The 12,034-nt window shown below is 35.4% G+C and overlaps 1 long non-coding RNA gene across 1 annotated transcript in view; it reads right to left on the reverse strand.

The window, feature by feature from the left end:
- Nucleotides 1-12,034, reverse strand: part of LOC111098337 — a 30,534-nt gene that overhangs the window by 13,414 nt on the left and 5,086 nt on the right. The window contains exons 2-6 of the long non-coding RNA XR_005367960.1: nucleotides 11,531-11,712; nucleotides 7,858-7,988; nucleotides 2,582-2,653; nucleotides 2,394-2,478; nucleotides 1,429-1,586 (exon numbers count right to left, since the gene is read on the reverse strand). This is a non-coding gene — a long non-coding RNA (uncharacterized LOC111098337). The remainder of the gene's footprint in view (nucleotides 1-1,428; nucleotides 1,587-2,393; nucleotides 2,479-2,581; nucleotides 2,654-7,857; nucleotides 7,989-11,530; nucleotides 11,713-12,034) is intronic.

Here is a 12,034-nt window from a genome sequence, read left to right on the forward strand (position 1 = left end):
ATGTTTCCTATACTCCTTCCTTTGATTTTTCTCCCTATAATTATATAATTTTCATATTTACTCTGTTTAGTATCTCTCTCCCCCCCTTCCAAAATACACAAGAATATAAACTCTGCAGGGCCAGGAATGTTTATCTGCTCTATTCACCAATATACACTTTCTGTTTTTCTGCTTAAAATGGTGCCTGGCACACAGCAGATGCTCAACAATATGTGTCAAATTAATGAATAAATAAATCAATTTGATGTTATGAGAACTCTACTTATTTGCATATCTGAGAGACCTGGTCATACAAAGCAATAACACTTTCTTATCGCCACATCCCAGATGAAACTTTACAAAATGAAAGTATTGCTGACCAATTAAACTATATCATGTCTTAGTGCTTCCAAAAGTTTTTCTTATCAAGGACAATTAGCCAAGCATTTGATTCCTTCCTAGACTGGAGAAGACAAAGCAAATACTTGGAGTGTGGATATAAACAGAATTGGATGCCCTAGGTTGCCCTGGAACTCTTAGTCCACTCTCTCCATTGCCTCTAAGCTAGAATGCCTCAGCCCTCATCAGATGTGTTAGAGGTTCTTTCCCTTCACCTACTTTTCCCTCAATGATTCCTTATATCATTTATATGCACTTTATCTTCCAATTGGGTAGGCCCACAGCATCAGAGTTCACTGGATAAAATAACAGTAATGGGTCGCAGTAGTAGAAGCAACTTGATGCATATTCAGCATTTGTGCCAAGCACCAAGATATATATTTTGCCCACATTATGTCATTTGGTGTTCACAATAGCACTGAAAGGGAAGTACTGTCATCACCCTCATTTCGCAGAGGAGAAAACTGATGCTTAGGTTAGGTGAAATAACTCTTCATCTCAAACAGTAAATGACAGACTTGGAATTCTGTAAATTCTCTTAACTATCAGTGAATACAAATTACCTTCAGATATATTAAAAATATTAATTTCCAGGGCATATCCCTAGAGGCTGCCATTCATCAGGATCTGGGTGGAGCTGAGAATCTGTGTTTTTAACAAGTGCTCCAGGCAATTCTTTTTATAAGTCTGGGTAAGACTATATTAATTATTCTGCCTCTCAGTCAGGCAGTCTGATAATTACAAATTGAAAATGACAAACAGAACTGCTGATATATAGAGTACTCTCCACTGTACTCTCCCCTGCCAATCAAGATGGAAGCCCTTGTCAGCTGATACAACTGGCTGTCACAGATGCGTGCTTGTTGTATTTAAATTTCATTTGTTTTCTATATGAACAATAGCCAACAAGTTTTTCTAGTACATTTCACTCCCTCCTATTAGGTCTTTACTAATGTGATACTCAAAGCTGTAACTGAAAAGAAAGAAAAGGATTCTAAATTAGTTAAATTTTAAATATAAGTTGTTTACAGCATGTGTGTTTTTTCTTACCTTCTTTGTATATGCACCTTCTCCTCCCTCACTGAGCATCAGGCAGTGAGATGCCTGTAGGGCTGTAGCTCCCAGCACCAAGCTACAGAAGATGAAGCATCCAGAGAAAGGCTGATGAAAGGTTGGTGGCTTTCACACTGAGTCAGTTCCTTTCCTTACTGTGGAGACAAATAAAGAAATTGGCAAAATATACAACTAACTGTATGAACACATGGTACTAATTGTATACAAACATTTTCAAAATAATGGTCAAAGAAGAAAGCAATCTTGTGTGTTAAAAATACCACAAACTTTTAAGCCGGTGGGAGTGAAGAGCAAATCCCACTACTTCTTGTTTGATAAAACCTCAGAATCTTCAATGACAAGAAACACCATTGTAATAAAGTACATTCGTGGAAAATATTTTGAAACTAATTGTTGGATTAGACAGATTCTGGGGTTAAAATAGGGTTTATGACAAAGGATGAACTCATAGTTAATCAGCTTTCTCACTTAAGGCTCTTCTCATATGTTCTAATGACTTGTATTCTAATCTCTAAAAAAAGAAATCAATTTAACCTCATTTTGCTCTTTGTCTTCTAAGAGGTAAGATCTGTCTCCAGATAGCAATTACACATTAATGAGATGAATTATGAAATGTTTCTCCTATTAATAATCATGCAGATCCACTGTCAATTCTACAAACTAACCATATACCAACTTTTTAGTATGTTCTAATCAAAAATCTTCACATACACACACACACAATTCATGATTAACAGAAGTAGTATTTTTTTCCATATTATTCTTTCTTTACAAACCACATTATTTAGTCTCTTGAACAATGGGCTATAAAATGAGGTTCCTTTAGTTCTTATCTTGGCTACACAATCCCTTGGCCTTGATTTTATATTTGACAAGCTGCCTACCCACTCTGTATCTCAATTCCCATTGATAAAATAAGAAAAGCGTCGCATACAACTCACCAGGTAACTGAGAAGAGTTTCCAATAAAGAACTTCAAGGAGTTTCCAACACTCATATTTGCATGGGTTCTTATCAAGGCATAGCACTAGGTTGAGCCCAAGGATTCAATTTCAAAAGAGAAACAGAGCATTAGCAGGGTAGGGCTGTAAGCTCCATCTTTGTAAAGGCCTATGTGAGTTGAAAGTTACCTTAGTCTCAAAAGCCTTAATACACACACTCGAAACACTATGTGTCTAGATCAAGAGAGTCATAATACAATACTATAAAAGAAAAAGAATTCAAAATTAGCAAAGAATTTCTTGAAAATCTGGAGATAGTATTATGGTATCACATGTAAACTTATACATATGTAAATTGTAACAAGCATAATAAGGAAAGGAAATGCTACTGAATAAACAAAAATGCAGATAATTACTTTGATAAATGGAGTATAATATTATTATAATCTACTTGATGAAATCAATGATTAAAAATGTTTACTAACAATTCTTAATATTTTGGTTTCCTTCATTCTTCCATTTAATTCATACTATTGAACACGTACCATTTGCTAACTGTAGGGAAACAACTGTAATGTGGAGTTGATGTCCCTACCTTAATGGAATGTACTTGCTAGTAAAAGGAAGAGCTCACTTGGGGTGTCTGGGTGGCTCAGTGGTTGAGTATCTGCCTTCAGCTCAAGTCCTGATCCTGGGGTCCTCCCCACAGGGAGCCTGCTTCTCCCTCTGCCTATGTCTCTGCCTCTCTCCATGTCTCTCATGAATGAATAAATAAAATCTTAGGAAAAAAAAAAAAGAACTCATTTTAGAATCTGCTAAAAAATATATTAAATAAAACCATAAATAAACAGTTTCTACCCTTATTTATAGGTATTCTAAAAGATGACACATTAACATACAATACTTTCCTAATACCTACTTTAAAAAGACCTTATGATTTTTCTCTCTGAGATAAAAGACCAGAGGAAAGAAGTGTTATGTATTACGGGCTTTTGGTTGGGGGTTGGGAGTTGGTGTGGAATGGATGGTGCCATGAAAATCACAAGTCCTTTATGTGAAAGAAGGCAGTAAGCATGATTCCTGTGATCCATGACATGTGCAGCAGTGACATCTAAGAAACACACATATAAAATAAATATATAGCACATGGGTTAAGAACATAGATTCTGGAGTCATACTCCTGAATGTTGACTTGGACACTTAGAATCTACATAACCTTGTGTCATATAAACTCTATATCTCAGTTCTCTCACCCGTCAAATGGAAAGAGCTGTGTCCACCTGGAAAAATGGACACAGTCCTTTACTCCTCATCGACAACCCTTATGGCTCCACCTATCAAAAAGAAAAGTCTAGTTCCCTTCTACTTTGACTACAGACAGGCCTCTGGCTACCTGGGCCAACAGAATTCACTGGAAGTGACACTGCATATGTACCAAGGGCGGACCTCAAGAGACTTTCCTCTCCAGTACTCTTTTCCAAGCCCCTGTATCCCCCTTGTGAACACAACGCTGCCATCATTGTGAACATGCTCCTGGATAACGAGCAATCACATGGGTCAGAATGAGTGAGTTAGCCCAGTGGTCCTAGCTGAGACTGCAGAGATATAGAGAACTCAACAGAAAGTATCAAAGCCCTCTACCTGACCCACAGCTGACAGAAAACACACTAACCCAGCCTACATCAGCAGAACTGCCCAGCTGACCCACAAAATAGTGAATAATATTAAATGGTTACAGCTTGAAGCTACTAGGTTTTAGGGTGTTTTCAAACACTTCAAAAGTTAACTGAAACACTTCAGATAAGGTCAATTAAATAAATCCAAATAGTGCCTGGCATATGATAGCATTATGTACTTGCTATTGTTATTAAAAGAGATAGATTTTGAAATTGAGACAATTTGCCAAAAAACCTCTAAATCAAAGTCAGCTGGACTCCTTGTTGGCTTTGCATGCTGGTATGGATGGTGACATGGTGGCTGTGAACATGACATCTAGCAGTCAGGCTCAGATCTCTGGGGTCTCCTAACTTTCTGTACAAGTGATTTACATCAGAGAATAGTATTTGTCTAAATAGCTTCAAATCCACTCACTAATTGGCTAAGTGGAAGGAAATTAAAAATGTATAAAGTAAAGGATTTGGAAAGCCAACTATTTGATCATTGCTTTTAGTCTTCCCAATAGTTTGGTAATAATCTTTACTCCAATTAATTAGATATAAGCAACTTCTCAAAGCAAACAATTCAGAAGGAAATCTGGGACAAATAATTTATGGATATGTTTATAATATGCAATAGTCCTAGATTCCTGATAGTCTCAGACCAGCAGCATAAAGACAGTAGACAGTAACTGCTTTTGGCCAGGAGTCCCTGGTACTCTGTAGTGTTTAATAAACAATATTATTTTTAAAAGTTCCTATAGCTATGCTACAATTAGTTTGTACTTTGTCTCAAACCATAATACTAACTTACATGTTGTTTTCAATCCATTAGGATGCAGGGAAACTGTCTTATGCATGTGCATGAGATGAACTCTGAATATCATGCCAAGTCAATTCTATGAATTTCAATATGACATTCTTATCTTTCCTTTATTAAACTTAGCTCTAGGGAATTTCAAGGCCTTTTACACAGAATCCAAATGGCCTTTGGTGGTTGCCACACATATCTTCTTTTATGATGTTGGTACTTTTGGTTAATGTTTTCTTTTTTAAGCATAAAAATTCACTGTAGAGAACATTAGTTCTCTCTCCATTTCTCTCTCTCTCTCTCAGAGAATGTAAGTCAATTTGAAGCCTAATTTTGAATTTCTCTACCCAACTTAATGTACTTGCCAAATACAGAAATTTTACATTCAAATAAGGAAGCTTTGATTTAATTATAATGTTTCTTTTTTAAAAAAAGGCAAAATTATCTTATTCTTTTTTTTTTTTTTAATTTTTATTTATTTATGATAGTCACACAGAGAGAGACATAGAGAGAGGCAGAGACATAGGCAGAGGGAGAAGCAGGCTCCATGCACCGGGAGCCCGACGTGGGATTTGATCCCGGGTCTCCAGGATCACGCCCTGGGCCAAAGGCAGGCGCCAAACCGCTGCGCCACCCAGGGATCCCAAAATTATCTTATTCTTTTTAAAAAAATCAATATCATCAGCAGTTATCTGATTGTACAGAACAACAGGTATTTCACTTCATACTAGATTCTATTCTTCTAAAAGTTTGGTGTACATCACACACATAAAATATTTACTGCCCAAATAACAATGTGTTGGGGAATTTATAGAGTTAGCATGTAAAAATAAATTTATAAAACTAGCATTGCAAATAATTTTAGCTCTAGAATACAATGTCTTTTTAAAACATTTTTGATGAATGTGTAAGTCTTATGGGACTTATTAACCAGCACGTTCCTCACTTTGGAATTCCATGTGATTATACCTGATTGAGACACATTTTTCACCTATTAGTAGGGCACTCAGCTCATGTGAAAATCCAGAGGGAAGCCTTTTGTGGCTTTGTGAAGAACTGGAAAGACATACTAGCGAATCTTCCAATAGGTTCATAAGTTTCTTTGCACTAGGCTTCTCATTTGCACTGAAGTAAAAAATACATAATAGACCCACACACCATGGTCTTTTATATATATCATCATCATCATTTCTTTAGTACTTCCAAAACATTATGACTTCTCTTAAATTATTTTTAGAAAACCATGGGAAAGTGAAGGTTGAACTGGCCACATTGACCCCACATTTATGGACAACTAATTCCTATGGTCTGCCAAACAGCTGGTCCCAGTAGTGGGCCAAGAGACTGAACAAGATTTTATTCTTCCTGGAATAATAGTAGGCAAATTGAGAGAGAAACTGTCAAATATCACAGGATCTTGGACCCAGACTGTGAGAGATTTTAAAGGATAAAGACTGACCCCTGTATTTACATTCTCCAGCCAAAAGACAGGGTTAAAACCTAAATTATACAAAATCTTCCAATATTGTCTTTTCTCACTCAGAACATGGCCTGCAAGACCCCATGCTATCTGTCCTCCCCACCTCAAACTTTGGCTTCATCTTCTGTTACTTTCTCACATTGACTTGCTTCCAATTACATGGGCCTCTGCCAAGACATACTTCTACTGTGAGATGTTTGCATTTGCAGTTCTCTCTACCTGAAATTCCCTGTCCCCACACATTTCCACATGGTACATGCCCTTATCTTTGAAGATCTTTCTTCAAAAATTACCAGTGAGGCCTTTCTTTGACCACCTTAATTAAAACCAAAAAACAAAAGTCTACGCTCCATATTTTCTGTCTCCTTTGTGTTTTATTTTTTACAGACCACTTACCACCTTCTAACATACTCTATTATATATTTATTTCATTTGATGCTTGCCTTTTCCCATCAGAATGCCTACTTCATAAACTCTATTTCTATCTTTCACTGATGTATTCTGAGTCAACAGTACTGTCTGGCATTCTATAGGTACTCGATACATACTGCATGAATAAAGGAATGAGCAACTCAAGTTCAAAGTAGTTAATAACTTTCATGAAGTTATACCTTGGAATTTAATGACCAAGCAAGACTAGACACCAATTTTCTGATATCTCCTTCACAAAAATGTAGTAATATGACAATAGCATGTTAAAAAGACATTGAGATAATACAGGTGCCAGTCTGAAACATAAGCCTACTAATATTTATATAGACCTTTTTAAATCAAAAAGCAAACTCACATTAGTTCTGAATTAGTTCTTAATTTTCTTGACCATTCTCTCAGGCATAAATTAATATCTCTATTTACAGATTATAAACTTGATGCTCAGAGATTAAAAGAAAGGCTAAGTTGGAAAGAGATCTATTAAAAATGGTCTCCTTCTCTCTAAAACACTTCTTCATCTCACAAAAAGATGCACTGCATATTTCCATTCAATGATAGTTCTCCTAGTACCAAAATTTAAAAATGCAATTCAATGTGCCCATAACACGTCAGGTATAATTCTTAAAGCATAAAGCAAGTATTCCATTAGTATCACTTCATCTGGATTCTCTCTCTCATTTTGCCATAAGCTTTTATGAACATAATTCTAAGGTCCAAATATAGTTGTATAAAAGAATAGTTTTCTTTCTACATATTTTGATTTTATGTGAGTATAAATTGTGTGTGTGTATTGTGTGTGTGTGTGTGTGAGAGAGAAATTTGTTTTGTTTCAGTTTGAGAGAATCTACCAGTCTTTTAAAGGTTTTGGGCCTACTTTGAACAAATCCAATCACCCAAAAAGGGCAGTATAATATTTAAAACAACAAAACAAAACAAAACACTCAGGAAAAATAAAAAGAAACAGGAAGGAGAAAGGGCATATAATTTAAAACATAATTAGCTGGAGAAAATGCAAAAGTTATCCCATTAAATTCTAACAATTTTCAAGGAATAATATGCCTGCAGGTTGCAGGCAGATGGATCTTACGAGCAACCTGTACTGTCAATCTTCTGTCCTAGGAGAGAAAACCTTAGTAGCTTCTCATCTTACAAGTCTGCAGTCAAAAGGGTCAGGTGGAGAATTTCATTTCATTACATGGGTCCCAGTGGAAGCAGAGCCTGAAAAGGAGTGATAAGCTTTGCTGAATCGCAGAGAAAACCTATGGCAATTGCAGGTGTTATGACTTTACCCTTTCTGGTAGTTGAGTATCCTAATGGCTTGCTCTTCACAAGACTGAAGAATGGAGGAAAGAAGGATCCCACAAAGTCTTGTATAGAGCATTGCCAAAGGATTCTCCCATTCTTTTAAGTGTTTGTCACTGTTGTTTTACTTGACATCTTTAGACTTTTATTAAACTTAGTGCACAAGATGATTGCCTGGAGGTTTCCTAAATGCTATAGGAAAAGAGGAAAATTATCATTAATGAATTCAATCCAAATAATTTTAAAAGTAATTGATATGGAAAAAGCCCTGATGTCCATTAACAGATGAATGGATGAAGAAGATGTGAGATATATATATATATATAGATATATATATAGATATATATAATGGAATATATTGGATATATTGGATATAATGGATTATATATATAATATAATGGATTATATATATAATGGAATACTACTTAGCCATCAAAAATGAAATCTTGCCATTTGCATCAGTGTGAATGGAACTAGAGGGTACTATGCTTAAGCAAAATAAGTCAATCAGAGAAAGAAAATTATCATATGATCTCACTCATAGAATTTAAGAAACAAAACAGAGGATCATAGGGGAAGAGAGGAAAAAATAAAACAACATGAAATCAGAGAGGGAGACAAACCATAGGAGACTCCTAATCCTACGAAACAAATTGAGGGTTGCTGGAGGGGAGGTGGGAGGGGGAATGGGATAACTGGGTGATGGACATTAAGGAGTGCACATGATGTAACTAACACTGGGTATTTTATAATGCTGATGAATCAATGACTTCTATTTCTGAAACTAATGATCCATTTTTGTTAATTGAATTTAAATAAAAAATAAATATATACTGCCATTTGTGCAAAAAAGTAATTGAAATAAAAGTTAACAAGTTATGATGGTGAACTAAATACCCCCCCCACACACACACAAAATTCCTAGAGAATTATCAAAGAGAAATATCTCTTTGTTAAACATTCCAGGAATGTGATTTGTGTTCATGATTTGTGACATCTCCACATTTTTTCGAGTGGTTTATAAACCATTAATGTGCCTGGGTTTAGATACTGGCATTTTTCCTCTTAAATGCACTCCAGTGAAACAGATTCAAACATCCAACATCTTTGGTGAATATAGTCCTTATGTCTATTTGTGGGCCATTCTTTGGCATGGGAAGATATGAAATTTATCAGATTTGGTGACTAATAATTAGAAAATCTGGGCCTACAAGATATACTCAGGATACCTTACATGAATGCCTTTACATCACAGCTAGATGGAATACTCTTGAAATGCAACCAAATAAAAATATATCCCATTGCCAAATTACAAGGCAACCTGTGTTGCCTTGAACAACACAGGTTTTGAACTGCATGAGTCCACTTATAGATACATTTTTACAGTACTGTAAATGATTCTTCAATATGATTTTCTTAACAACACTGTTCTCTAGCTTATTGTAAGAACCAAGTATATAATACATATAGCATACAAAACAGGTTTATGTTATTGGTAGGCTGGTCAACAGTAGGCTATTAGTTAAGTTTTGGGAGAGTCAAAAGTTATACATTGATTTTAAATTCTGTGGGGAGTCAGCACACTGAGCTATTCAAGTGTCAACTGTACAATAAGATCACGGTTAGAATCTCACAAAAGCAAACTGATTTATAAAAAGGTGTAGGATCTAAGGTCTTTTCTAGGAATAATGCATTTACCATAGAGGCATTTGGTTTCAAGAAAGTTTATCTGGGACAAAAATGTATATTACACAACACAGGTTAAGTATTTATGTGACAGCTATCTTTATGGGACACCTGGGTGACTTAGCAGTTTAGTGCCTGTCTTTGGCCCAGGATGTGATCCTGGAGTCCCAGGATCGAGTCCCACATCAGGCTCCCTACATGGAGCCTGCTTCTCCCTCTGCCTATGTCTCTGCCTCTCTCTCTCTCTCTCTCTCTCTCTCTCTGTGTGTCTCTCATAAATAAGCAAACAAAATCTTAAAAAAAAATAGTAAGCTAATCAATTACTAGAAAAAGTCCCAAAGACAATGTTCCCTAATGCAGCAATTAGGAAACTAAGTATGCAACAAATTCTCTGAAAATATAACAGTACCAAATGTATCTTTTATGGACTTAAACCATGTATGTGCATTGTGGTATATTTTACAGGCAATATATATAATTGTAAATAGGCATTTTTAAAATTAGAATATTGAAAAGTCCTTAACATAAATGGAAAAGAAAGACTAAAAAACCCACTAAATTCATAGGATCTTAGACTCCAAAGAAATATGTATATCACTTCTATCTTTAGCGTCTTAAGGCATTATGATATTTAAGTCATTCTAGGAAAGAAAAAAAATCATATGGATGATCATGACAGAAAATTATTTAACAATCAGCCTTGAAACTCTACTTTAATTATTAATTACAGATTTTTTTACTATACTTTCTTTACTAAAACTATAGATTTTTTACTTACTTTCTTTACTAAAACTAACCAAAATTTAAGCTCCTGACTCAGCTAGATGAAGATGAATAATTGTAAAGTGCATTCCCATGTAAGAGTTATGAACATAAAACCTCTATTTTCTGGCTTGGTTTGAGAATAAGGGTCTCATGGATTACCCATTTACAAACTATGAGAAGGCACTAAATTTACATTTAGTGAAATTTAAACTTGGTGGCAAAGGATAGAGATTAATGAAAACCATTATAGAAATTTTCATTACTCCAGAATCCCAATCATGGACATCTCTTGGCATAGTGTTTATAGTCTTGTAGTGTATAGTGTAGCATAGGAGAGAGTTCTGATCAACAGAAGTTGAAATGAGTCATCTTTTCAGACTCCGCCCTGTCAAAATTAAATAATCTCAATACATTACACTTTCTTGAGTCTTATTTCTCTGTCCTTTAATCACCTTTAAGGCTCACTTCTGAACAACTTCTAAATGTTCATCACTCTTCTCTGGCTTTTTTGTTTTAAGTTACTTGATCAAATGTCAAAGGAGGCTGTTATTAGTCTTTATACTAGAATTTAATATCATTTCAGGAGTAGATATACTCTTAGAAATCTTGACTTGTATGAAAGCTACATATATGAAAGTATTTAGCTATATCACCTCAGTGGAATATGTCTAAGGGGAAATTCTTTTACCAGTGTTTTATTATTTGTAGGAAAGAGTTTTTACTCAAATATATATATCATAAATTTACTTTGTTTATCTGAAATGTTGGGGAGGAGCAAAGGATAAAGTGATTTTAAAGATCTATTGGCTACACTCTTGTTTTAGAAAAATCAATTAACTTATGAGTAGGAAAATGCTTATAGCAAAACTACATATTTTTATGAGAACACATGTCATCAATGATATTGGCAGTTTGGTGGGAAGTATACATATTTTCTACTAGCACATATACCTTTATTGACATGATCTTTTGATGAGAGGTGCACATTTTTTTATTAACACACATACCTATGATGACGTTTTGACATACATGATATTTTGGTCAGAGGATCCTTAATCCCTTCCTCTTAGGCCTATCAGAATAGAAAAAGGCATCCAATTGCCCTCCCTTCTCCTGTGGAGTGTCATTTAGTCCATCAAATACTCATGAGCCAGGCTAGAAGAGGAGTCTCCCAGTGCCTATGAAGGTCCTGGAAGCAAGAGATGAAGTCAGGAATGGAAGAAAAGTTCAGTTTTTCCAGTTCATATCCAGCCTACAGCTTAATTCTTAAATTCATTTTTTTTGTTGATAGCTTTTATTTTATTTTTTTTAATTTATTTTTTATTGGTGTTCAATTTACTAACATACAGAATAACCCCCAGTGCCCGTCACCCATTCACTCCCACCCCCCGCCCTCCTCCCCTTCTACCACCCCTAGTTTGTTTCCCAGAGTTAGCAGTCTTTACGTTCTGTCTCCCTTTCTGATATTTCCCGTACCCCCAACCACATCATTGGCCTTTCATTGTCCCTAG

The sequence above is a fragment of the Canis lupus genome, chromosome 12 (assembly GCF_011100685.1).
Source record: "Canis lupus familiaris isolate Mischka breed German Shepherd chromosome 12, alternate assembly UU_Cfam_GSD_1.0, whole genome shotgun sequence".
Lineage (NCBI taxonomy): Eukaryota > Metazoa > Chordata > Mammalia > Carnivora > Canidae > Canis > Canis lupus.